Consider the following 6,235-nt stretch of genomic DNA (forward strand, 5'->3'; position numbering starts at 1 on the left):
GACATCCTGTGATTGCACGAAAAGCGTTATTCAACATGGTGGCGTTGCTTTGAGGGTTCCTCCGAGCCACAATCCGTAGGTAGCTGTCATCCATTGCAGTATTAGCCCTTGGGCGGCCTGAGCGAGGCATGTCATCGACAGTTCCTGTCTCTCTGTATCTCCTCCATGTCCGAACAACATCGCTTTCGTTCACTCCGAGACGCCTGGATGCTTCCCTTGTATAGAGCCCTTTTTGGCACAAATTATCAATGCGGACGCAATCGAACCGCGCTATTGACCAGCTAGGCATGGTTGAACTACAGACAACACGATCCATGTACCTCCTTCCTGGTGGAATAACTGGAACTGATCGTCTGGGGGGGCCCCTCCGTCTAAAAATGGTTCAAATGACTCTGAGCACTATGGGACTTAACATCTGAGGTCATCAGTCCCCTAGACTTATAACTACTTAAACCCAGCTAACCTAAGGACATCACACACATCCATGCCCGAGGCAGGTTTCGACCCTGCGACCGTAGCGGTCGCACGGTTCCAGACTGAAGCGCCTAGAACCTCTCGGCCACTCCAGCCGGCCCCTTCCGTCTAATAGGTGCTGCTGATGCATGGTTGTTTACATATTTGGGCGGGTTTAGTGACACCTCTGAACAGTCAAATCAAATGTGTCTGTGATACAATATCCACAGTCAACGTCTGTCTTCAGGAGTTCTGGGAATCGGGGTGATGCAAAACTTTTTTGAAGTGTATAGTATACAGATAGGCATATAACGACGTTACACTGCCGGCCGCGGTGGCCGAGCGTTTCTGGGCGCTTCAGTCCGGAACCGCGCGACTGCTACGGTCGCAGGTTCGAATCCTGCCTCGGGCATGGATGTGTGTGATGACCTTAGGTTAGTAGGGTTTAAGTAGTTCTAAGTTCTAGGGGACTGATGACCTCAGATGTTAAGTCCCATAGTGCTCAGAGCCATTCGAAGCTTTTTTTTTCGTCGTTACACTACATCCTTTTTTCCCCTCGACATTCCCTTCCATTACCAAATTGACTGTGCCTTGATACCTCAGTATGTGCCCTACCAACCGATCCCTTCTAAGTCAATATGTGCCATACAGTCCCGTTTTCGCCAAATTGATCCAGTACCTTCTCAACGGTTATTCGATTTATCCATCTAATCTTCAGCACTCTCCTACAGCGCCACTTTTCTAATGTTTCAATACTCATCTTGTCTGGGTTGTTTATCATCGAAGTTTAAATTACGTATGGGGTTACATTACATACAAATACCTTCAGAAAAGACTTCCTAACATTTATAAATTCCTATTTTTCAGAAATACGTTTCTGGATTTTGCAGTCTACATTTTATATCCTCTGTACTTGGTCTACGTCTCTTTTCTGCTGCCCAATTACCAAAGTCCCCCTCTACTTTTAATATCTCATTTCCTAATCTAACTCTCTCAGCTTATATCATTCGACTATATTCTGTTATCATTGTTTTATATTTACTGTTATTTATCTTGACACTATTTATCCAGTTCAACTGTTCTCCATAGCTATTTGCTGTCTCTGGCAGAAATACAATGTCATCGACAGATATCGAAGTTTTTCTTTATTTTCCCTTTAAAAATGTCTCTTTGATTTCCTTTACTATTTGTTCAATGTACAGGTATGTGGGGAGGACGGGTAATAATAAACGGACAGTAAACTATCACTGAAGTGCAGGGCGTAGCCTCCTGCCGCTCTAGTAGTGAACAGATGGGAGAAACATAAGGATGAGTAATAATATTAGGACAATAACAACAGAGAGAGGCGACAACCCTGTCTCACTCCTTTCCCGAATAGTTTCTCTTCCAGTCTTGAAATTGCAGCGAGATTACTATACAAGTTGTAGATAATTTTTCGCTCTCTGTGTTTTACTCTTGATATCTTCAAAATTTAATAGAGTATTCCAGTCAACATTTCAAAAGCTTTTTCTGAATCTACAAATGCTATTTACGTAGGTTTGCCTTTCTTCAGTGCCACGCGGAATTAGCCGAACGGTCTAGGGTGCTGCAGTCATGGACTGGTCCCGGCGGAGGTTCAAGTCCTCCCTCGGGCATGGGTGTGTGTGTTTGTCCTTAGGATAATTTAGGTTAAGTAGTGTGTATTGTGTAAGCTTAGGGACTGATGACCTTAGCAGTTAAGTCCCATAAGATTTCACACACATTTGAACACTTTCTTCAGTCTATCTACTAATAGAAGTCTACGGTCAGTATGCTCTCAGGTGTTCCTACATTTTTCCAGAACCCAAACTGAGGTAAAATAAAACATATTTTAAATCATACATACAAGCCAAACTAAAACGGCTCTCACAATCTAGCCTGGCTGTGCAAAGCTAGCACCACTCAAAACTAGATTCAGTTTTTACTTATCCGTTCACCGTTAATCAGCACAGTGCCCAAATATAGCAGAAAGACTGCATGATTTCTATTACTCCAGCTCACCTTTAGCGTGAATTCCACTTTTTTTTTTTTGTTTGTCATCAGTCTGCTGACTGGTTTGATGCGGCCCGCCACGAATTCCTTTCCTGTGCTAACCTCTTCATCTCAGAGTAGCACTTGCAACCTACGTCCTCAATTATTTGCTTGACGTATTCCAATCTCTGTCTTCCTCTACAGTTTTTGCCCTCTACAGCTCCCTCCAGTACCGTGGAAGTCATTCCCTCATGTCTTAGCAGATGTCCTATCATCCTGTCCCTTCTCCTTATCAGTGTTTTCTACATATTCCTTTCCTCTCCGATTCTGCATAGAACCTCCTCATTCCTTACCTTATCAGTCCACCTAATTTTCAACATTCCTCTATAGCACCACATCTCAAATGCTTTGATTCCCTTCTGTTCCGGTTTTCCCACAGTCCATGTTTCACTACCATACAATGCTTACTCCAGACGCACATCCTCAGAAATTTCTTCCTCAAATTAAGGCCGGTATTTGATATTAGTAGACTTCTCTTGGCCAGAAATGCCTTTTTTGCCATAGCGAGTCTGCTTTTGATGTCCTCCTTGCTCCGTCCGTCAATGGTTATTTTACTGCCTAGGTAGCAGAATTCCTTAACTTCATTGACTTCGTGACCATCAATCCTGATGTTAAGTTTCTCGCTGTTCTCATTTCTACTACTTCTCATTACCTTCGTCTTTCTCCGATTGACTCTCAAACCATACTGCGTACTCATTAGACTGTTCATTCCGTTCAGCAGATCATTTAATTCTTCTTCACTTTCACTCAGGATAGCAATGTCATCAGCGGATCGTATCATTGATATCCTTTCACCTTGTATTTTAATTCCACTCCTGAACCTTTCTTTTATTTCCATCATTGCTTCCTCGATGTACAGATTGAAGAGTAGGGGCGAAAGGCTACAGCCTTGTCTTACACCCTTCTTAATAGGAGCACTTCGTTCTTGATCGTCCACTCTTATTATTCCCTCTTGGTTGTTGTACATATTGTATATGACCCGTCTCTCCCAATAGCTTACCCATACTTTTTTCAGAATCTCGAACAGCTTGCACCATTTTATATTGTCGAACGCTTTTTCCAGGTCGACAAATCCTATGAAAGTGTCTTGATTTTTCTTTAGCCTTGCTTCCATTATTAGCCGTAACGTCAGAATTGCCTCTCTCGTCCCTTTACTTTTCCTAAAGCCAAACTGATCGTCACCTAGCGCATCCTCAATTTTCTTTTCCAGTCTTCTGTATATTATTCTTGTAAGCAGCTTCGATGCATGAGCTGTTAAGCTGATTGTGCGATAATTCTCGCACTTGTCAGCTCTTGCCGTCTTCGTAATTGTGTGGATGATGCTTTTCCGAATGTCAGATGGTATATTGCCAGACTCATATATTCTACACACCAACGTGAATAGTCGTTTTGTTGCCACTTCCCCCAATGATTTTAGAAATTCTGATGGAATGTTATCCATCCCTTCTGCCTTATTTGACCGTAAGTCCTCCAAAGCTCTTTTAAATTCCGATTCTAATACTGGATCCCCTATCTCTTCTAAATCGACTCCTGTTTCTTCTTCTATCACATCAGACAAATCTTCACGCTCATAGTGGCTTTCAATGTATTCTTTCCACCTATCTGCTCTCTCCTCTGCATTTAACAGTGGAACTCCTGTTGCACTCTTAATGTTACCACCGCTGCTTTTAATGTCACCAAAGGTTGTTTTGACTTTCCTGTATGCTGAGTCTGTCCTTCCGACAATCATATCTTTTTCGATGTCTTCACATTTTTCCTGCAGCCATTTCGTCTTAGCTTCGCTGCACTTCCTATTTATTTCATTCCTCAGCGACTTGTATTTCTGTATTCCTGATTTTCCCGGAACATGTTTGCACTTCCTCCTTTCATTAATCAACTGAAGTATTTCTTCTGTTACCCATGGTTTCTTCGCAGCTACCTTCTTTGTACCTATGTTTTCCTTCCCAACTTCTGTGATGGCCCTTTTTAGAGATGTCCATTCCTCTTCAACTGTACTGCCTACTGCGCTATTCCTTATTCCTGTATCTATAGCGTTAGAGAACTTAAAACGTATCTCGTCATTCCTTAGTACTTCCGTATCCCACTTCTTTGCGTATTGATTCTTCCTGACTAATGCCTTGAACTTCAGCCTACTCTTCATCACTACTATATTGTGATCTGAGTCTATATCTGCTCCTGGGTACGCCTTACAATCCAGTATCTGATTTCGGAATCTCTGTCTGACCATGATGTAATCTAATTGAAATCTTCCTGTATCTCCCGGCCTTTTCCAAGTATACCTCCTCCTCTTGTGATTCTTGAACAGGGTATTCGCTATTACTAGCTTAAACTTGTTACAGAAGTCAATTAGTCTTTCTCCTCTTTCATTCCTTGTCCCAAGCCCATAGTCTCCTGTAACCTTTTCTTCTACTCCTTCCCCTACAACTGCATTCCAGTCGCCCATGACTATTAGATTTTCGTCCCCCTTTACATACTGCATTACCCTTTCAATATCCTCATACACTTTCTCTATCTGTTCATCTTCAGCTTGCGACGTCGGCATGTATACCTGAACTATCGTTGTCGGTGTTGGTCTGCTGTCGATTTTGATTAGAACAACCCGGTCACTGAACTGTTCACAGGAACACACCCTCTGCCCTACCTTCCTATTCATAACGAATCCTACACCTGTTATACCATTTTCTGCTGCTGTTATTATTACCCGATACTCATCTGACCAGAAATCCTTGTCTTCCTTCCACTTCACTTCACTGACCGCTACTATATCTAGATTGGGCCTTTGCATTTCCCTTTTCAGATTTTCTAGTTTCCCTTCCACGTTAAAGCTTCTGACATTCCACGCCCCGACTCGTAGAACGTTATCCTTTCGTTGATTATTCAATATTTTTCTCGTGATAACCTCCCCCTTGGCAGTCCCCTCCCGGAGATCCGAATGGGGGACTATTCTGGAATCTTTCGCCAATGGAGAGATTATCATGACACTTCTTCAGTTACAGGCCACATGTCTTTAATGCAGTGGTTTCCATTGCCTTCTGCATCCTCATGTCGTTGATCATTGCTGATTCTTCCGCCTTTAGGGGCAATTTCCCACCCCTAGGACAAGAGAGTGCCCTGAACCTCTATCCGCTCCTCCGCCCTCTTTGACAAGGCCGTTGGCAGACTGAGGCTGACTTCTTATGCCGGAAGTCTTCGGCCGCCAATGCTGATTATATATCAAAATTTAGGCAGTGGCGGGGATAGAACCCGGGACCAAAGACGTTTTGATTATGAATCAAAGACGCTACCCCTAGACACTTAACAGATGTGTACTCCGCAGTGGAAGAAGACGTAATAAAAGTGGAAAAAAGGAAAAAAAAAACGCTGTCGCTAGAAATGGTTTTAGCATGACTGAGTTATCTTAAAGATGTCTCAGCCGTTACAAAAATAAAATAATTACAAAATTCTAATATATTTTATAACTTGTGGTAACGGAAATAAAAGCAGATTATTCTGAAATCGAATTTTTCCTCTTTTTTTCTACGACTCGAAGTCATCGATCTCTCAGTTGGATCGACACACTGTTGCGCTTCGCTTTACACTGTGTCAGTTTCTTCATCTGTATGAGTTTGTTGTAAAGAACCTCATCAATAATGTCAAGAGAAAAATGTCAGTTTACACCAAATTCCTGCCCTTCAATGGCATTATAACGAAATGAATCAGCTTGGTCTACTTTGTATGATATTTTCTTTCAGCT

This window comes from Schistocerca serialis, chromosome 4, assembly GCF_023864345.2.
Source record: "Schistocerca serialis cubense isolate TAMUIC-IGC-003099 chromosome 4, iqSchSeri2.2, whole genome shotgun sequence".
NCBI lineage: Eukaryota > Metazoa > Arthropoda > Insecta > Orthoptera > Acrididae > Schistocerca > Schistocerca serialis.